The sequence below is a fragment of the Antechinus flavipes genome, chromosome 3 (genome assembly GCF_016432865.1).
Source record: "Antechinus flavipes isolate AdamAnt ecotype Samford, QLD, Australia chromosome 3, AdamAnt_v2, whole genome shotgun sequence".
Taxonomy (NCBI): domain Eukaryota; kingdom Metazoa; phylum Chordata; class Mammalia; order Dasyuromorphia; family Dasyuridae; genus Antechinus; species Antechinus flavipes.
Window position 1 is genome coordinate 378,288,093 of NC_067400.1, and position 23,107 is coordinate 378,311,199.

Below are 23,107 nucleotides of genomic sequence, written 5' to 3' on the forward strand. Positions count from 1 at the left end.
ACCTAGTCTTAGTTGTAATGGCTTTCACAAACATAGATAGAGAGAAAGCAATGGTCCAGGATTACTAAAGGAGTGATCAGGGAATATACCATCAACATTCACAAATGGATCCATGGAGTGAGTTTCTAAGAACATCCCAAATTCTGAAGGAAATCTGTAATTTTTCATGAAGGAAATGAGAACTCCAGATGAGGGCTACTTAAATTTTTTCCATTTGGAATCCCTTTACATTTGAGAAATTTTTACATGACCCCAGATATAAAATAAATATACAAATCAAACATTTATTGATAATAATTCATAATTTTATAGCCTCCACATTCAGTTATGAGATCTTATATGGGTTCACAAATCACAGTATAAGAAGCTGGATACTAGATGTATTTTTACACCCATCTTTAACAAGCTTTTAGGACCAAAGGAATAGTAATGTCTGTCTAAACCAAGTTTACCAGACAAGCATGTCTGGGTGAGTTTGTCCAAGAAATGCAGTAAGGATAAAGATTCCAACAAAGTATGAAGATACCCAATAAGGTATATACATTGGTTACCTAATTTGCTACTCCTTTCAAAAATTCAGTCAAAGTTGAAGAAAAGTAAGTTGAACTTCATTTGTAAAAAGTCATAAAATAACTTTAAAATCTATAATAAGACCCACAAAACATTACAAATGTTGATGGATGGACGTGGACAAAAAATGTACAAGTCATGGATGTTGGGATGTGTTGCTATCCCTTTGTCTTCCTTTGAGACAGTACCTACATTATTAAGATTGTGGATCCATTAAAGTAATCATTACTTAGGTATATTGAGGGTCATTATAGAGATGGACAGCTTGTATATTATGAAACTTCAGAAAAGAAAGGCATGACATGGAGAATGATGAGCACTAAAAAGGAGAAAAGATAAAATTGTATCTTAATGGCCAAAAAATGATTGTTGGCTTGTGATATTTCTGAATCAGATGTGTGTACAGTCAAATCACTGCCAGATTAAAGCAAAAAAAAATAATACTACCAATTTGAGAAAGGATAAAGATGAGAAAATGATATAACCTGTAAGCACAGCTATTACAATGTGACCTATTTTAAAAGTTGAGGAATCGGAGAAATGGGAAGGATATAAAAGTAAAGATTGATTATCATTTTTAGACAAATTTAAGTGATGTCAAACAATTACTACAATGAGAAGTACAAAAAAGCCAAGAAAACACCATGTTTCTCAGTGACCCAAGTAGCAGACAAGGGCAAAACTAGGTTAGAACATAATGTTTATTTGCAAAACATTTAAAAAGTGGATAAGGCAAGATTAAAAGGTATTGCTTCATAAAACAGTGAAAAGCTGCACAGTGGTGAAGGATTCTGGGCATGAGATCAACTAAGCCAGTTAATCTCAAGAGAATTTAAAGATGAAAATGGAAGGAGGACAACAAATAGATGTGAATCTGGTCTTTAATAGCTCAGTATCCTCTGTGAAATATGAGAAGGAGAAATGTCATTCATGAAAATGAGATTGGGAAAAATAGCTGAATCTGACTAAACACATTGAGAGAAATTTGTATTGAAGAGAACAAATTTGAATTTGTTTTCAGGATATCCAAAGATTATAAAAGAAGAAATAGTAGAAGAAGAATGAAAGGAAAGCAGGAAATAAGCATCTATTAAGTACTTACTGTGTACCAGGCATAGTACTAAGCATGAGGGGTATAAATGCAATAAAAAAGAATGTCATTTTTAGCCTTCAAGAAGGTCATTTTCTATTGGGGGAAGACATACATACAAAGGAAAGAAAATGAAGCAGTCAGTCCTTCCATTAAATGGAGGCTCCAGAGCGGGGGAAAAAAGAGTAGGCTTTTCAAAAGGATGATCCAGGGTGAAGGCATAGGCTGTGGAGGTGTTCAGTTGTTTTAGGGTAATAAGGTTCCAGGTCCAAAGGAACTTCCCAGGATGAGCCAGAACTAGAGAGGCATGGTTTGAGTCCAGAGGACACTACAATGATTGACATTATTACTAAGAAAAGGCAAATGAGAATATAGCAGTAATTACTTACTTATATATCTACTTTCTCCTCTTTATAAAGTCTTTTTTTTTAAATAAAAAACCCCATTCCTGTATCAAGTGTATCCTTAATGAAAATATGAGAAATGAACAAGCAGGCTTTAATAGATGATTTCCCATAGTAGATCACTTCTTCAGTCCACAATTGACTAAAATATTGAGAATACAAGATTCTGTTGGGTTTAGTAACTACAGTACTATAATGTGACCTATTTCAAAAGTTGAGGAAACTGAGAAATAGGAAGGATATAAAACTAAGGACTGATTATAATCATTTCTTAGACAAGTTTAACTGATGTCAGACAATCTCTACAATGAAAAGTACAAACAAGCCAAGAAAATATCATGTTTCTTGGTGACCCAAGTGTCAGACAAGAGCAAAAAAAAGAAAAGAAAGAAGGGGCAGCTAATTGCTACAGTGGGTAGAGCACCAGCCCTGAAGTCAGAAGGAACTAAATTCAAATCTGGCCTCAGACACTTAACACTTTCTAGTTGTGTGACCCTGGGCAAGTCACTTAAACCCAAATGCCTCAGCAAAGAACAACAACAACAAAAAAGAAGAAACAATTGACTCAGTAGAGTAGACATACATCTTTAAAAGATTCTATTCAATAGTCTTATCTCCTATGCACATATTTAGATCATAAAGAAGTTCCTAATAAAAAAATTATATAGCTGACTGCTTAATGCTTTTTATTAATATTGATTAATCTATATAACTAGCCACAGGTCAGGGAGGATGGACTGTGCAAAATCCAAGTGGAAGTGGCATTCCCATTAGTTGTGGAGGTTGTCCAGATAACCCCATTTCTGAGTGACATTGTGAAGATTGAACTGAGCTCATTAACAATATAGAGTCTCCTCAATAAGAGTCCAGTGAGATTCACTACCACTCAAAAGAGATTTCCTAGTAATTCTTGTTCATAATTCTAAGTTCACAGATTCAAAGTCAGAAATAACTATTGGCCATTTAGTACAGCTTCTTAATTTTACATGTAAGCAGTTTAAGTGAATTGCCCTGGGTTACACAAGTAGTAGGGAAAAATCAAATGAATGATGGTCAGCCTATGGACTTAGAACATTTATACATTTACTTTGAACTGGTAGTGGAGATTGACAATGAACTGAACCCAGATTTGAATGAGAAGAAATTAGGTTTATATCACATTGGAAAGTTTCCCAGAACTTTGAATTATCCTAAGCTGCTCCTTTCCTCCAAAGCCCCTCTTTTTAATAATAATGTTCTCTCAGAAATTCTGAGTGCAGATTATAGACCACAATAACTTCAAAAGATGGTGGTTAGTGAACATATATTGCCAATACTGGTTTTTGAGCAAGAAGAGGCATACAAATTTCATCAAGAACATACATGAGTGGAAAGGAAGATGAGTTGGTTATGTAACTATGGTAAGCTATTAATAGAGGGTTATCCCTGCTGTTGCACTTATATTCACAAAATTTTACAAGACTCAGGGGTTGTCCCCTGTGACAGATTTATAAAAGATATAGACAAGAATTGTTCAAAATCACTCTAGGCCAGGCCTAAGATAGGCCAGTCCAGTGATTCAGGCTTGGACTTTAAAATGAAATAAGTCACTTGTATATTATTAAATGCAGACAGAACCAAGTTTACTGATAGTTCTTGAATTAATAAAGCTTCTCAAAAGCATATGAACCTACCCCCTTATTCTTTCTGCACAGAAATAATTCAAGGTAAATGAGGATAACATTTCCCACAGAGTTTTAGTGAAAACTTTGGCAACTTTTCCTCCTATGCTGAATGTTTTTATACTTTAAGGACCCTAAGTAACCAAATTTCCTTAAAGAATTAGCATAGTTAATAAAAAGACTATATGATGATCAATTCTGATGGATGTGGCTCTCTTCAACAATGAGTTGATTCAAACTGGTTCCAATTGTCCAGTAATGAAGAGAGCCATCTACATCCAGAGAGAGGAATATGCAAACTGAGTATGGTCCACAACATAGCATTTTCACTCTTTCTGTTATTATTTGCTTGCATTTTTGTTTTCCTTCTCAGGTTTTTTTTTTCTTTCTAGATCCAATTTTTCTTGTGCAACAAGATAAATGTATAAATACATATACATATATTGGATTTAACATATAATTTAATATATTTAACATGTATTGGACTACTTGCCATCTAGGGGAGGGGGTGGGAGGAAGGAGGGGAAAATTTGGAATAGAAGGTTTATCAAAGGTCAATGTTGAAAAAATTACCCATGCATATGCTTTGTAAATAAAAAGATATAATAATAATAAAGAACTAGCTTAGTCTAAATGATACTGAAACCACTTCCTACTTTTTAAATCAAAAGGTAGGAGGTCAAGGATAAAGGGGAAGGGAAAACAAGGAGGCAAGAGTGGAAGGAAAATGAGGAAGGAAAGTGTCCAACCTTGAATCTCAGTGGTAGTCAGGTTGCTTTTCCTCAGCAGCAATCCAGAGCATCCCATTCAAAATCCAAACACATCCATTTTATCTCCTATCCCAAAAAATAGCATGGCTAGATACAATTACTGTGTGATAGAATTAGAGAACCTCAAAATTGGTAACTGTTTCAATTGGAAAGTGTCTGGTTAAGCTCTTATAAGAACAGAAATCCTTTCTTTGGCATTATTGAGATCATGTAACCATCATAGTATTGAAGTAGCTTCTGAAGGTAAGTATGAAATTGTGCTAAGTAATCAGAGGATACTGGTTTAAAGGTGAAAGATTACTAGCAGTAGGATTTTATATTAATTGAAGGACCCATTTCATGTTGTTGATTGGTGGAAGAAGGACTAAAAAGTCAATGGTAGCATCTTTTCAAAGGAACAAAAAAGGAATTGGGGAATGGTGTAGGTAGTTGGCTGGGAAAGGATGATCTTTGACAATGTGGAAGCAAGATTTGTTTCTAGATTGGATATAAGGCTTAAAAAAATATAAAAAAGTCAGAGATGATTATTGTTAGGAAGGTAAGCCTTTTAACTAACCAGAGAATTAATTATATGGTGTTTTTTGTTATCAAAATAGATCAGTAAACTCCTCAACAATGCCATGCCAGAAATGAAATCTGATGCTAGGAAGAAAAAGACATTTTTTCCTACAGGAATGAGAAAACCTGTTAGCCAGGGTCATGGTTTATGATCATCCCAATACATGCATTGCATCTTTAATTTGTAGTCAGGATAATCTGTGCCACCAACTGTAACCAAATTACCCTACCACTGTAATGCCTTTCTATGGCCGACTTAGTGACTAGTGTCCTGTAAAATGCCATGGAACATCCTAGCCTCTCATTTTATGTCTTCAAAAACCAGTTAGCAATTTTGAACAAATAAGGTTGGAGTTAAATGAGTTATATGTTTTTTGCTGTAAGCAGGCAGCAGTAATTTCCTTGAAAGAAGCTCTCAAGAGTTTAAGAAAAAAATGATTTCTTGTGTTTCCAGAATTGTTCTGATGTGATACCTTCAGGTTCTGACTTAGTTAAAGAACCCATCTTCATAAAATAAAGCTAAACCTGAAAATAGAGGCTGTTGTATGTTTAAAACATTTTTATAGGAACTAAATCTATCATATGATAGTTGAAAGCAGCATAGTCCATAGCAGAACACTTTATTAATGTCTAAGTTTCACTAGAACTCTTTGCTTGTGTAATTCTTCAAATAGTTTAAGAGTGCTTTTTAATGTTATTTGAAGTTTGTGACTTTGAAGGGTTTTTTCCTTCTCAACTCCCTTTGTTGCTAGGTGGGGTTTTTTCCCTTCAAATTGGTGGGTAAAGATGACCCATGTAAAAATAGATTAATAATTTCACTCTTAGTTCCTTATTCCAATAAAATCATAGCATCAGTCCCTATCCCTCTTTCTTTGTACTAGGTGATTATGGTAAAAGAATGATGGGTATGAGGAATGAAAAGAAAGGTCAGGATATATGTGAGTTGATGCAGAGTGGAACAAGAAGAACCAAATAAATAGTTAAAAAAAAAAAAAAAAACACTGTTAATGGAAGACTTAGTAAAAGAAGTCCCCAAAGTGAGCAAATAAAAATGTTAAGAATGACAAGATAATCAGTGATGAAATAAACACACAAAAGACTGCCAGAACATAGACAATAGAGAATAATTTATTGACTGATTGATTAAAAAAAAAAAAAGAAAAGAAAGCAGTGATTCTGTATTTGAAGACTAACTTAACCTAAGTTAAAAACCAGCCCATTAGCCCTCTATGTCTGGTTGCCTTTGGGTTTTCAGTCCTATATGACCAAGTGTACATCTTAATTCATTCTAATGTGGGACTGTACAGAAGCTTGTTGTTCTGTTCATTTTTCATGTCTAGTCTACTTCTTAGACTACCAGTTATCTAATTGGTTTCTGGAGCTAATCACACACCAATTTGTGTTCATTTGCTCTTAAATGACCTTCCTTTGATTAGATGATTTCATGGCTAGAACCAGGCAACCCTCAGAATGTTGTAGATATTCTGTATATATACCTATGTTTGTATATATTTGTTTTCTCTTTATTCCTCTGTCCCCTCCCAATTAGATTGTGAGCTCTTTGCAGGCAAGTACTGGACTGCCTTTTAGGATTCTTTTTGTATCTCTAGCATTTAGCATGGTACCTGGTGGCATATAGCAGGCATTTAATAAATGCTTATTGACTAGAGGGCATGTCCTTATGTAGTACCCCATTGGAGTTACTTTCCTGACTCCTACTGGATAGCTTACTATTTCTTTTTTTTTTTTTAACTTTCTTTCTTTATTAAATCTTTTTATCTTCAAAACATGCATGCTTAATTTTTCAATATTGACCCTTGCAAAACCTTGTATTTTTCCCCTCCTCCCCCTCTCTCCTAGATGACAAATGATCCAATACATATTAAGTATGTTAAAATATGTGTTAAATCAATATATGTATATATATTTATACAATTATTGTGCTGCACAAGAAAAATCAGATAAAAAAGGAAAAAATGAGAAAGAAAACAAAATGTAAGCAAACAAAAACCAAAAAGAGTGAAAATGCTATGTTGTGATCCACACTCAGTTTCGACAGTTCTCTCTCTGGGTGTGTATGGCTCTTCATCACAAGATCATCAGAACTGGCCTTAATCATCTCATTGTTGAAAAGTAGCTTACTATTTCTTATATTAAATTTCTGGGGAATGGGGCAAGGTAACTGTGAAAGGTTAGAGATAGTTTTGATTATTCAGTTGATTACTCCTGGCCAGCTAAAGTTAGATTTTAGTTAGGAATATATTTTAAGGTGGGATCATAAGAACAGTTGGCATAAAACATTCCCTCCAAAAGGCTAGGAACACAAATATATTGAAAACCCAAGGAAAAATGGGCTCAGGTTTAAAGAATGCATATAAGAAAGTTGGAAGGAAGTCCTTTTTTTTTTTTCTTTGAAGAGTCCTCATGAAGTTTCCCCTAGAAAGTATGGGAAAGGAAAGGTATTTGACTACTAGACTGAAGGTCTACAGAGCCGTTGTGCTGACTTCGTTGTTATGTATCTTTGAAACCTGAACAGTCTACCAGTTCCATGCCAGGAAACTGAATCACTTCCATTTAAATTGTCTTAGGAAGATCTTGAAGATCACAGGCAGGATAAGGTACCAGACATTGAGATCCTTTTCTTGAGCTAAACTGCCAAGCATTGCGACTCTGCAGCAGAGAGCACAACTCTGATGAGCTGGCCATATCGTTTGAATGCCAAATATAGATTTGCTTAAGACTCTTTAATGGAGAATTCATGGAAGACATGATGCAAAGACATCCTCAAGGTCTCTGAAGAACTTCAGAATAAATTATATGACATGGGACATTGATACAGAACTGCCCAGCAGGGCATGTCTATATCAAAGTAGATACTGTATTCTATGAGCAAAGCAGAATTGCAGTGACTCCAAATACATTTAAAAATACTGGAGTGGATTGCCATTTCCTTCTCATTTTTACAAAGGCAGAAACTGAGGCAAATAGGGTTAAGTGCCTTGTCCGGGATCATACAGGTAGTAAAGAGTCTGAGAATGGATTTGAATATCTTCCTGATTCCAAGCTCAACACCGTATCCACTGTGCCACTTTGTTACCTATACAGATCTCTGCTGGGTTCTAAAGGACAGATGCCTGTAGAATCCTGACACTGCTATTCCTTGCTCAGAAGAGCTCCCCTACTCTGAATCTTCCTTCCCTCAGTGGGTTTAAGTTTGTTCTTCTCTCAGGTCCTTGTGGGGTACGTTGATGATAGAGAACCAGAGAGCAAATCATTAGCTGATACCTTCTTCCCACTTTGTTGCCCTCTAGTCTAGACAAAAGGCATTTGTTTGGCTCCAATTTCTGCATCTCCTTATATATAGGCCCCAAAGAGTATCTGATTCTTTTAGCCAATCCAAATACTTTCTGTTAACTGGTTTCATCCAAGAGATCTTTCCTAACTTGATTAACTAGGGAATTAGCACCCACTTCAATGACTGATGTTGCACAAGTGTCTAGGAATTATTTATACCCATTTTACACTTTTTATTAATTGATTCAGCAATTCAGTCATGAATGTATGAGCAGACCATTTTCTCAGCTACATTAATTGGGTTTGAGGGTGGATTTAAAACCTCTCTTACACTTATTACTTGAAATGTCTTTAAATATTTAATTGTCTACAATGTAGAGCATATAACAAGGTCCCTCTTCTTCCAAAGCTTATACTCTAATCATAGAGTTATTAAATCTTAGAGTTTAAGGGACATCAAAGGTCAAATCCAAATCCAAGCAATGAATCACATCTACAACACTACTGATATGCAAATAGCCACCCCACTTCCATTTGTGACTTCCAAGGGTAGGAATTTGCTGTAAGATGCAGTGGATAGAGTGTCAGGCCTGGAGTCAGGAAGATTTATCTTCCTGATTTCAAATCTGGCCTCAGGTATTTACTAGTTGTGTGACCTGGATAAGTCAATTTACTTTGTTCGCCTCAGTTTCCTTATGTGTAAAATCATCTGGAGAAAAAAATGGCAAACTATTCCTTGTATGTGCGAAGAAAACTCAAATGTGATCACAAAGTATTACACACAACTGAAAAATGACTGAGAATGATAAGATACTTATTACTTCCTTCCCCCCCACTCTCCCTCCCTCCACCCAAGGTAGTACGTTTCCATTTTTGGAAAATTCTAGTTGTCAGAAAGATTTTCTATATGTTAAGCTGAAATCTGTTTCCCTATAATTTTCATCCAGTATTTAATGCTAGTCCTGCCCTCCAGGGCCAAGTAGAACAAATCTAATCCCTCTTTCACATAATAACCTTTCAAACATTTGAAAAGATCTGTCATGTCTTTCTTAAATCTCTCTTCTCTAGGCTAAACATCTCTGATTTCTCAAATGATCCTCACATGGCAGGGCTGTGAGTGTCCTCATCATCCTGGTCTTTCTTCCCTTATTATGCCTCATTTTATCAATATACTTTCTAAAATGGGAATCTCAAAACTGGATTCCATAATTCAGTTGTCCTATCATTAGGACAGAATGTAGTATAATACTGCTATTTTACTTTAAAAAAATATTTAATTTTAAATTTAATGAGTAAATTTAAAATTATATATGCTTATGTATGTATATATTTATATGTGTATTATATATATATATATATATATATTTGGAATAAATGAAATGGAATGGAATATGGAATAAAACAAGAATTTCCATAATAGAATATAATAAAAAGGGATATTTGCATATGAAACTGCAAATCTATTATGTACAACTTGCTATTCCTTTTAAATATGTAATAAGGCTATCATGCACATCCCCCCACCCCCCTTTTCTTCCCTCTTTCCTGCCCTAGAGATTGTTACCAATAGAAATAAATATGTATGTGTGTATTTGTGTGTGTGTGTGTGTGTGTGTGTGTGTGTGTGTGTTTGTGTTTGTAAAACCATTCTATACATACTTTTATTTATCAATTTTTTCTCTGGATGCAGATTGCATATTTAATATGTCCTGTGTATTTAATTTGGGTATTTATATTATTCAAAATGACTCATTTGCTCATTCATAGGGTATACATTTCTTCCTCTACCACCCAATGTTGCAGGAGTCTTGGGCTCACATATAATTTCAGTCATTCCCTCCTATGAACCAATGGCTTGAATTTATGGAACAGCTGACCAAGATTAGGGGTGAAGTTTGTGACTGTGAAGCAAACTAGTGACTGTGATGTCACTAACACCATGATCTAATCAACTGAGCAGACCTGGTTATTATTTAAAGTAAAATATACCTCAGCCATGCAATAATCCATGCCTTTGTTCAGAATGTATATGCTGCTAATAAAAGGAGGCCTTCAGGTGGTAGGTAGCATGTATGCAATATAGGGAGAACAAACTGATCCTGATCTCTGAGATGTTGCAGTTATTGCTGATGGTATTTGGGGCATGAGATGATTTTTTAGGAAGAGGAACTAAGTATAGGCTACCAGTGAAGGAGCCAAACACAGTGCTGAATATCTATCCTTACTGCCCTCAGTACACTAAATATTATTTCAGAGCCTTGCATGTCTGAGAGTATTTAATAAATATTAATTTATTATTAAATCAATATATTTAAAATTTAAATAATATATTTAATATTTATATTTATTTAATATAATATTTAATATTTTAAATATTTATATTTATTTAATATATTTAAAATCACATGTTTATATATTATATATAATTATATGCTCTATAACACAGTCATATAAATAATATATAATTTTATATAAATATAAAATATAAAAATTAATGTTATTAAATATATATATATATATTTATACAGTGCCAAGTACATGCTTGGTGCTGAGGATCCAAAGAGGGGGAAAAAGTCATTTTATTAGGGGATGGGGATCATGTAGGCAAATAAAATAAATATTCAAAGTAAATTTTGGAAGAAGCAAAGAACATTAGATCTGGAGGAGGAGGGGAATCCCTCAAAGGTGACTGAGAAGAAGGCATTATGTAGGAGAAACAGGAGAGAGCAATTACGAAACCTCAAAGAATCTAGAATAAGAATGGAATCAATAGTAGCAAATGCTTCCAAGAGGTCAGTAAGGTGGAGACCTGAGAAAAGGCTATAGAATTGAGCAAGTAAGAAATTGTTAGTATCCCTGGAAACAATAGTTTCAACTGAGTGGTGGAATTGGAAGCCAAATTGCAAAAGATTGAAAAGGGAAGGGTCACAGATGCAAGGAGTGTAAGCAGCTTTTTCTAAGAATTTCAAGTAGAGAGATTGAAGATATGATGGAGTAAAATGGACTGTTTTTTGTTTTGTTTTGTTTTTATGTATAAGGATAACCTGGTTTAAGAAGACTGGTTATATTTGTAGGTAGTGAATAACAGTCAGTAAGTAAATATTGACTGGGGGGGAAATAAATTCCTGGAGGAGAAGTGAAGGGAATGGGATCAAAAGCACAAATAGAGGGATTAATCTTGGCAAGGAGAAAAGTCAACTATTTCTCTAAGACTAGAGCATAGGAGAGAATGAGGATGAGACTGAAGGGATCTGAGATAACAAGTTGAAGAGAAGCTCAAGGTAGATGATTTCAACTTTCTCAGTAAAATAGGAGATTATGTCTTTTGCTGAGGAGCAGGGGAAAGTTATACATGGTTTGAGGAGGAAAAAAAATAGTAACAAATGCTAGAGAAAGTACAATAGAGATAATTGGGAAAGAGTAACAATGTGGTCTTGCAGCCATGAACGACATATGAAATGAGGTAATGTACCTTTATAGTATGTAGCATGGGTTATGTAGCAACTTCTATTAACATTTAGTAGCATACAAATTGGAGGGAGTAGAAATGGAGATTATGAGGTGGTGGTAATAATCCAGATTTGGAGTACGGAAAGGTATGAGGATTCACAGATTAAATGGGCAAGGTAATAAAGAAGAAAGAACTTGAATAGGTTAACTGCAGGGTCTAGATTAGAAAGGGAGAAAAATGAAGTAGACAACTGGGTGATGAAGTATGAAGATAAGAAGAGATGGGGGAGTGACTGGAGATTGGGGTGAGACATAAGGATAGCTAGAAAGATAGGAGAATTTCAGTCTTGGATGGCAGAGATAATCTTTGTGGATGATGCTAAGATCATGGGTATGACCTTTTGTGCATGTTATTGAAGGGAGGGTATAGGTCATTGCTATTGAGTAGGTTTATGAACTAGAAGACCAGAATATTTGAGGAGCAATCAACTTGTATATTGAGGTCCTCAAGGGGATAAGATGGAAAGGAATAAAGTTAGGCAGGTACTGAACTCCTTGAGAAAGGTAGGGACATGACTTGGGGGCTGGGATGTAATTCCAAGATCTGTATAGGGTAGTATAATTGCACGGAATGAAGAAACTGATGAGTTATGAATACAGGGTCTGGAAGTAGCCATAAGGTGCAAAGAGCATGCCATTTTCTCTTCCTGAGCTTGGAGTTATGTATGAGACTTTAGGTGGGAGGAGAAGAGAAATTCCTAGTACTGGAAAAGGTAAAGGATGTGGAGTTTTATGAAGGAAAGCCAACATTTCCATGATTGCAAAAAGAAAGTATGTGAAAATAATATGAAGAACCATTTGTTAATAACAGATTGGATAAACTTGTGATGGAGAGAGCCATCTGCATCCAGAGAGAGGACTGTGGGGATTGAGTGTGGATCACAGCATAGTATTTTCACCTTTTTTGTTGTTGTTTGCTTGCTTTTTGTTTTCTTTCTCATTTTTCCCCTTTTTGATCTGATTTTTCTTGGGCAGCATGATAAATGTGGAAATATGTTTAGAAGAATTGCACATATTTAATCTGTATTGGATTACTTGCTGTTTAGAGAAGATGGGTGAGGAGGAAGGGAGGGAGGAACACAGGGTTTTGCAAGGCTGAATATTGAAAATTATCTTTGCATATATTTTGAAAATAAAAAAAAAAAAACTATTATCAAGACAAAAAAATAGATTGGAGTTCCAGAGGGCACAATACAAAGGGATAGGACAGTGGGAGAAATGGAGATGAAGTGAATGGTGATGATGGAGTTGGGGTATAGAGGACCATAACTTTCTAATATAAAGTCATCATTGACAAATGAGAAAACAGGCTTAGGAAGAAGTGACATGTTATGGTCCTCTATACCCCAACTCCATCATCACCATTCACTTCATCTCCATTTCTCCCACTGTCCTATCCCTTTGTATTGTGCCCTCTGGAACTCCAATCTATTTTTTTATCATCAATATTATATCTATAGAATATATAATTATAATTATATAAACATATATGATTAGAATATATTTATATTCTAAAATAAAACCATCATTGACAAATGAGAAAGCTTAGCAAGAAGTGACATGTATTAAAGGTCATACAACCAGTGAGAAATTAGATTTGAAATCACTATTTTCCAGTGCTAATAGAGTACTGGACCTGGCATCAGGAAGATGTGAATTCAAAGCCAGCCTCAGATACCCTGAACAAATCACTTAACTCAGTTTGCCTCAGTTTTCTCATCTGCAAAATGAGTTGGAGAAGGAAATGGCAAACCATTCCAATATCTTTGCCAAGAAAACCCCAAATGGGTATGTAAAGAGTCAAAGAAGACTGAAAAACAATTTAACAACAACTTCAGAATTATTCCTCACAGGCACTGAAGTTGTCCTGTGAGGAAAGTCGATTTGTGAACAAGTCACTTCTAAGAGCTTAGGTTATATATACTCTTTATCTTTCAGTAGAGAGAAGTCATGCTATGCCCATCTTCCTTAGCCCATTCAGTGTAGAGAGTTTCTTATTAGATTTAAGACCTTGAATCCAGTGATTTGATGGGAATTTTTGGTGGCATTATTAATGAAGCATTTTTTGTTTGTTTGTTTTAGAATCACAGAACTGGAATAGAATTAAAGAGGTAAATTAATCCATCCCTTAACCTTCAGGCAGAAACACTTCTAATCCATTTCAGAAAGGTTCACATCATCCAGAGAAAGAAAATCATAATCTCCTCTACTTTACCATCATTAATCTTTCTAATAACTTTCTCAACATTTTTTTCAGTTTGATGATTTTTTTTTCTTTTTAGAACAGGAATCAGGACACCTGTATTCCAAGCCTAGCTCCCTTGTTAACTATCTATGTGATTCTTGATTATTCAGCCTTTTCCTTATTAAATAAAATATATTTTAGAATAAATAGAACAGTGAAAACAGTGAACAGTGAAGTGGAATTGGGTCAGATCACTTCTTTATGAATTTTCAGGTTTGATTTTTCTTTTTGGAAAAATTATAGTGAGAAAGAAGAAATCTAGAAGATTTTTTAAAGGTTCAGGCTCATTTCAAGAGGTTTTGTTTTGTTTTGTTTTAAAGAAGTTTAGTTTGTAGACAACTTTGTTTAGACACTGGGGCCATTTGTGTCTTAGTCCAAAAGATTTTGTTTTTTTCTTTTAATCATTGTGAGTAATCATGATCAAACCATCTAAGAGTGTTCAGTCAATAAACGGACTCAGGATACTTCTTAGAGAAATGAGGGGGATTGTTTAAAAGATATTTCAAGAAAGAAGTAAAAGGGAACTACAACAATAACAACATTATTCTGTGGGAAATGCCATTTCCCAATGTAGATCAGGAACTTTTCTGCAATTTATGGTCAGAGAATATCCTCAAGCATGGAGACATTGGGTGTCTGGCTCTAGGTTACATAGGTATCAGTGATAATGGAAATATACTACAGATATAGTAAATCACTTTATATAGATATCTATCTATATATACACATATAGATATATACATATAGATATACACATATATACATATATATACACTTGCATGTATAGAATCTTTTTTCAAAACTTAGAATATGTGGCATTTTCTGTTAGATATCATTTGATTTTCACAATAATCTTGTGAGGTAGAAAGAATAAATATTCTCATTTTATCATGGGGAAACCGAGGCTCAAAAAATTGAGTGTTTTGTTCATTATCACACAAAGATTCAATGTATATTCTTTAGTTGTTTGTTCGGTAGTTCCAGTCCTGACTCTTTGTGATCCTATTGGTGGTTTTCTTAGCAAAGATACTGCAGTGGTTTGTTATTTACAGATAAAGGACCTAAGGCAAAGAGGATAAGTGATTTGCCCAGGGTCACACAGCTACTAAGTATCTGAGGTCACATTTGAACTCAAATCTTCCTGACTTTAGTCCTAGGGCCCTATCCTCTGTGCTACTCAATATATATGTTCAGAAGTTTTAAAAAATGGCTTTATTTTCAATGTACTCATATATTTATTTTTAAGGACTATTTTTATTCAAGGATTGCTCCTAACTTCATATTACATATAGTGCTTGCAACATTGTTGACATTCAAATAGTAGTTGCTAATTGCCTTGAGATCTTCATATGCTCTTTAAATAGAATGTTTAATATTTAACACCACCATTTCTGAGGTTGCATAAAAAAGAAAAAGTTGTAGGCCTCTTGGTGCAGAATTAGTAAAATGCTTCATTAATAAAGAATAGCAGCTATCTATGTATAGCTATCTTAAATGCTGGGGTCACTTTCATAAATCTTTGCCATGCTTATAAATTAATGTATTCAAGTTGTAATTCAACTGGGATTTCTCAAAGCACTGAATGCCTGCCTAACTTGTTTAATTTATGAATGTCTTTTCTTCTTTTCTCCCTTTATGCCAGCTCCATAGGTTTTTTGGGAGATCTTAGTTTTTTTTTTTCTTCATAATGCTTCATAATAACTTTGAAGAGGGGAAACATCTGGTTCTGTCTCTTGAATTTTCCAGAGTTTATATGTTAAAAGAGAAAATATGAGCAATGGAAAAATGGTACATTAAGAACGCCCTGGGAGTAAAAACTGGCCAACTATACACATGGACTTCTATTCTTTTGATTACTGTTTTAGACAATCAGTATCAAGGAAACAAGCTATCATATTGACTATAAATACATTCCATTATAATATAATATAACACAATATAACATAACAAAATGATATGATAAAATACAATACAATATAACCTAATACGATATGATATAATATAATAGGAATGTGTGTCTGAGATAGATATGAGGGAAATTTAGGACTAATAACTTTTAGACTGGGTATAGTTAACTTAAAATCTGGATGTTATCTTTGCTCAATTTTAAGTGTTAATTTTAGCATCTGCTACATGTAAATAAGATTACAGGAAATAATTAACTTTGGCCTTTGCCTGTCACAAATGTTATCACCAATCATAATACACATATAGACAACTTACACACATATACATGCATATTTGTAGCCATGAACACTTTATAAATATTATCTCATTTGATTCACACTACAACTCTGTTAGGTAGATGCTGTTATTATTCCTATTTTACAGATTAATGTTTAAAGCCAGGTGGGTATTGGATAAACATTTCAAAAAATAAAGATCGACCATTTTTAGAAAATGAAATGGCTTCAAACTCAAGAGAACTGACAACACTTTCAGTGGAACCAAGGGAAAAGAGTAGAATCTCCCTCTTTCCACTGGAAAGAGACCAAATTGACAAGTTCTTCCCAAGGTAGTTAATAATCACCATGTGATCAGGTCACCGGAAGGCCCTGTCATATGGGTCAGGTTGGATGTGGCCATTATTCAGACCTAACTTTCTACCTCATTGCCCATAGGAAATAAAAGATTCAGTGTGTGGAACAGCTTCATACCTAACTGCTTGACTGCACTTAGAGATAACTCTGTGAAGGAAATGTTACTTTAGTGTATAGAACAGATGCTACTGAGTGTGAAGCCGCCTGTTCATTGTCCAGGAAGCTGCCCAAGTCTCACCTTAAAAAGGTGAATCTTTTTAAGGAATAGTGTAACCTACCTTCTATTTCTACAGAGCTTGGGATCCTATATTTAAAGCTAGCAGAGACCTTAGAGACTCTTAAGTGATATGTGACAGATTAAGTTATTTGCCCATAACTAGGAAGTGTCTGAGGCAGGATTTCAATTTGACAACAAGTCCAGCATTCTTGACTCTCACAAGGTCCCTATTAATTAGATCTGGTGGGTGGTAGTTTGAAACAAAGCAGAGTTAAAGACTTTTACCTCTTAAGTTTTCTTTTTTTTTCTCCTCAATGATATATAAAACAAATTTTTAACATTTGTTTTTAAAAATTTTAAATTCCAAATTCCTATTTTTTCTTCTTTTCCTGCAATAGTATACAATTTAATATAGGTTATATATGTGCAGTCATACAAAATGTATTTCCATGTTAGTCATATTTTGAAAAAAATACAGACCAATAAAACCTTATAATAAATAAAGTGATAAATAGTATGTTTCAATCTGTATTCAGTCTTCATCAATTCTTTCTCTGGAGGTAATGCATTTTTCATCATAAGTCCTTTGAAATTATCTTAGATCATTGTAGTGCTCGAAAAGAGCTGAGTCATTCACAATTGATCATCATAAAATATTGCTGTGACTGTGCAAAATATTCTCCTGGTTCTGCTCATTTCACTTTGCATTAGTTCTTGTAAGTCATCATTTCTTACAGTACAAAAGTATCCATTATAATATCCTACAACTTGTTCAGCCATTCCTGATTTGATGGACATTCTCTCAGTTTCCCATTCTTAGTCACCACAAAAGAGCTGCTATAAATATTTTTGTACAAATAGATCCTTTTCCTTTTTTGGCCCTCTTTGAGATATCGTCCACAATAGTGGTATTGTCGGATTAAAGGATATACACAGTTTTATAGCCCTTTGGATATTGTTTCAAATTGCTCTCTAGAATGCTTGGATCAGTTTACAATTCTGTCAAGAGAACATTAGTTTTCCAATTTCTCCCTCTAAAATTTATCATTTTCCTTTTCTGTCATATTATCCAATTTGATAAGTGTGAGTTAGTTTCTCAGAGTTGTTTTAATTTGCATTTCTCTAATCAATAGTGATTTAGAGCATTTTTCATGACTCTACATAATTTTGATTAGGGTGAGACTTAGGTTCTTATAAATTTGATTCAGCTTTCTATGTATTTGAGAAATGAGGCCTTTGTCAGAGATACTTTGTATAAAATTTCCCCCCAGCTTTCTGCTTTTCTTTTAATTTTGGTTGCTTTAGAATTATTTGCACAAACATTTTACATTTAATATATTCAAAATTATCCATTTTATGTCCCTTAATGTTATCTATGTCTTGTTTGGTCATACTATTTTCCCTTATCCATGGATTTGACGGGAAAACAATGCTATGCTCCCTAGCTTGTGATATCACTTTTATGTCAAAAATCATGCATCCATTTTGACTTTATCTTGGTATATGGTCTAAGATGTTGATCACTTTACTATGTTTTCAAAAATAAAGTAAAGTAAAGTAAGAAAGTTTTGGTCACTAGAGTAGCCTTCAATTTGGGTGGTGTTTTTTCAAGTTTGAACTAAGTGAAATGTTCAGATTCATTAAAACTTCCCATTTTCATTCACTGTTAACATATTCCTGCCTCCTTTATTTTATCCTTACCCTGTTCCCTCACAATCTTCTCTACCATCTATTAATGCTTGTTTTTGTTTTGTTTGGTTTTCAGAGATCCTCTTGGAGTTCCTGAATCTATTCTCTGATACTTAAAAGAGGGACAATCATCCTTGACAATCATCCATCTACTGAGAGTTGAGATGCAAACTTAGGGTAAGAGGGAGAATAATACACTAAGCTTTTCTTTTATGGTCCCCTAAATATTTTGGGGTTTTGACAAATAAATGTGCCAAATCTGTACTATAATTGACTCTTAGCAATTGATGATGATTTTTTTCACCGAGTGAATTGTTTACAGCAATGAAATTAAACTTTAGTTGTTTTGTTTCCTTAAGAAATAAGGAGTGTATGTGTGTATGTGTATGTGTGTGTGTAGAGAAAGACATCAGGAATGATAATGGTAGGAATTTAGGTCAGCCAACTGTTTACTTTACCTTAATCTGATCATCACCAAGTTTGAGTAGATTAATCATCAAAATATTGACAGATATCTGTTGGGTAATAGTGTGGTTGCTTCTAATGATGAAACCATGACAACTTATTTTTATACAGATTATGCTGCATGTTATGTGTGTGTGTATATGTGTGTATATGTGTATATATACACACACTCATATATTTAAAGTGAATTAAGGTAGAGGAAAAATTTAAGAAAGAGATTGAGATTTGAGCATGTTTTATTTTCAATTAATACTTATTCTCTTTTATATCCCCTACCAATTTAAAAGGAAAGAAAAAAAAATCCTTATAACAAATTGCATAGTCAAGCAAAGCAAATTCCTATGTTAACTTTGTTCAAAAATGTATGTCTCAGTCTATGTATTTTAGGTCATTACCTATCAAGAGGTGAATAGCATATGCCTCATATACCTTATCTCATCATTACTCATGAAATGTTATTGTTTATTGTATTGATCAGAGTTCTTTAGTTTTTCAGAGTTATTGGTTTTCTGGTTTTATTCATTTCATTTTTATTCATTCCATGTAGTCTTCTATATTTCTCTAAATCCATCCCTTTTATCATTTCTAGTAATACAAAAGTATTCCATTACATTTATATACAATGTTTGTTCATCTTTTCCACAATTTATCAGTATCCTCTTAGTTTCCAGTTTTTTGCTACTATAAACTAGAGATATTTTTGAACATATAGGTCTTTCTCTTTTTACTTTGATCTTTTCAGGGTTTATCCGAGTAGAGGTGTTGATAGATCAAAGGATATGTACAGTTTAGTGACATTTTGGGCATAGTTCCAAATTGCTTTCCAGAATGATTGTACCGATTCACAGTTCCACCAATCATACGTTTAATTTGCTTGTTTCCTTGAAGTCCCTCCAGCCATTCTCATTTTGCCATTTTGTCATCTTTCCCAGTTGATAAGTATGAGATGGAATCTCAGAGTTACTTTAACTTTCATTTCTTTACTTATGAATGATTTGGTGCATTTTTTGATATGGCTTCTGATAGCCTAGATTCCTTCCTTTCATAACTAACTGCCCGTTTGTATCTTTTGATGATTTAACAATGAAAAATGATTCTTACATATAAGTATAAGTCATTCCTTTGTTTATCATGGAAATGAGACTCTTCTCAGAGAAATTTGATGTAAAGATTTCTTTTCCCTTCTAACTTTAGTTGTATGTTTGTATATTATTCTCATGCAGAAATATCGTTCCATTCCCTTCTTCCTTTTTATAATAGCTTAATTCTTTCCGTCTCTTGTCAGTTTTCTCTCATCAAACTTTCAGAATGGAACTGATTCACTCTGAAATCCTCAGATTTTCTTATTTAACTTCCTCAATACTCTTTGATGACTCTGAGATTGTGAAAAGACATTTGTTTCTTCTTTCCCATTTTGCGTTTCAAAATTTCTACTCAGTTCTGGTCTTATCATCAGAAATGTTTGGAAGTCCTCTATTCTAGGACTTCTTCCACTCGTGACCCTTTTTGCTCAAGAAATTATTATGCAACCCCATCCTGAATCTCAGTCAGGGTGTTTCTGGCAGCATTTGTACATGCACAGTGCAATGTACGCATATTGTGTATTTAGAATCAAGGTTGCAGTGAAGTTGTATGATACAAAATAGGCAGACACTCCTAGAAACATTTGGATTCATTGCATGCTTGATTTTGAATTAATTTTTTGTTGTTGCATTCAGAAACTTTTTTTCAGAATTTAGAAACAATTTACTATTATCAAATTTTCCACAATTTCCACATTCAGTTAAAAACAAAATGGCTTTGAAAAACTAAAGAACTCTGATCAATACAATGAAAAGCCACATTTCCTATGAGTAATGGTGTAAGGGATACAAGGCCTATGCTATTCACCTCTTGATAGGTAATGACCTAAAATACATAGACTGAGACATATATTTTTGGACAAAGCTAATATAGGATTTGCTTTACTTGACTATGCAAAAAGATACAGGATAGGAATATTGCAAGCCTTACAAACCACTATCTCAGCCTGAGATGCCATTCTAGGGGCTCCAAAGTCAAAGTCCAAAGTGCTTTGAAATTCTAGGGAGACCCTGAAGATCTAGTGCTCATAAGCTCAAAGATCCAGAATAACCACAGGATATGACAACCATGGAATGTAGAAGGCTGAAGACATCTGTAGTGAGACCAACCAGGGCTGACCTTACCCAGAAGTGTAGTAGAGGGCAAAACCTAACTCTGGCACAAAGCCCCAATTCAGGAATTAAAATTGGAAATGCAAGCACATCAAAGAAACCACCATCCAGTATAAAAAAAATTATCATAGTTCTAGAGATCTGTAAAAAAGAAAGGAGTAATGAAACAGTGACTTAAGGGAAAAAATAAAAATAACTAATTTTTCACAAATGCTACATAAACAGGAAAAATAAGATGAGAGATTAAAAAATGAAAGAAAATCTCTGGAGAAAAGAACTGTAAGGAGAAAAAGTATTCTAGAAAAAAAAAAGAAAAAACCTTACCTAAATAATGGACTTCCTGAAAACCCTAATGATCCACAGAGAGAAATTAATGACTGCATAAAACACCAAAAATATTACAACAAAGTCAAATACAAAAAAAACCCAAATCCAACACTTAAGATATTAGATATCAAAGAAAACTAAACTGGAAAACAGGTTAAAGAGTAATCATTTAAGAAACATAAAGATCCCTGAAACCAAAATTAAAACAAAACAAAACAAAAATACATGGACAATATTCAAGAAATCACAAATGAAGACTATCCCCATATATAGAACCAAGGAGCAAAATAAGGATTAAAAAAATCTGTCAGTCATCTCCTGAAAAAACCTCATAAGACTCAGTCCCCAGAAATATTACAGATGAGATCTATTCTATTAACAAACTACAGTCAAGATCACATAAGAGCTAGCAGCTTCTAGTTAGGATTCAATACAGGGAAGAGATATGTTTACAACCAAGAATAGCTTATACCCTGAAATGTTAAGTTAAATTTTCCAGAGGAGAAAAAATAATAGACCTTTAGTAGGATAGAGCAAAGCTTCTTAAACTGGATTCTGACCCCATTTTGAGTCACATAACTAAATACAACTTTAATTTCTGAATTGGGATTTTTATTCCAGAGTTAGGTTCTACCCTGTACTTTTGGGTGAGATCAGCCCTGCTTGGTCTCACTATAGGTGCCTTCATCCTTCTACATTCCATGGCTTCCACACCCTACGTTTATCCTGGATCTTTGAACTTCTGAACACTAAGTCGTCAGGGTCTTCATGGAATTTCAAGGCACAGTGGTTTGGACTTCGGAGGCCCTAGAAAGGTATCTCAGGCTGAGATAGTGGTCAGTAGGGCTTCAGTGTTTCTATCCCGATTTTTTTTTGATTTCTTTGTGACTTTTTCAAAAGTGAGAGGGATATTTTGTTATCTTTGGACACAAAGCCTTGCAGGCAACATATTTCTGAACCTTTGATAGTCTCATTGGGCTTATTTTGCCTAATCTGGACCTGTTTTATTGTTCTCAGCCTCTTTTCCTTTTGACTGTGGACTTTTGACTGATTTTTTTGTATAGCTTACTGTTATTTAGCATTGAATTGCTTTTTTTAATAATAGCTTTTTTATTTTTCAAAATACATGCAAAGATAATTTTTAACATTCACCCTTGTAAAATCTTGTCTTCTAAATTTTTCCCTTCCCTTCATATCCACTTCTTCCCCCCCCTCCCCTAGACAGAAAGTAATCCAATATAGGTTAAAAGTGTGTAATTCTTCTAAACATATTTCCATATTTATCATAGCATTGAATTTCTTGATCATTATTTAAACTGATGCAAATGTCAGGATTGTGATGGGTAGTAATTAGGTGGTGAAATGGGTAGGCAGCCATTTTGCCTGGAAATCCCCAAGATCCACTCTTTATAGGGATTGGGTCAAGGGGATGAGATTATAGAATCATCCATGATAGCAGTGTGGCTATTTACTCTCAACACAATTCTTTTGGGAGAATAAAGAACCTAGAAAATGTTCCTAACTACAAGTAGTCTATGCTTAATACATAGTGTTTTAAACCCAGTTATTATG

At 34.1% G+C, this 23,107-nt stretch overlaps 1 protein-coding gene across 3 annotated transcripts in view; it reads left to right on the forward strand.

Annotated features, from left to right (window-relative positions):
- LYPD6B (LY6/PLAUR domain containing 6B) overlaps positions 1-23,107 on the forward strand; it is a 217,819-nt gene that overhangs the window by 25,494 nt on the left and 169,218 nt on the right. For all 3 annotated transcript variants that reach the window (XM_051985857.1, XM_051985855.1, XM_051985856.1), the window contains exon 2: positions 18,625-18,725. The gene's annotated coding sequence lies outside the window, so the exon portion shown is untranslated. The remainder of the gene's footprint in view (positions 1-18,624; positions 18,726-23,107) is intronic.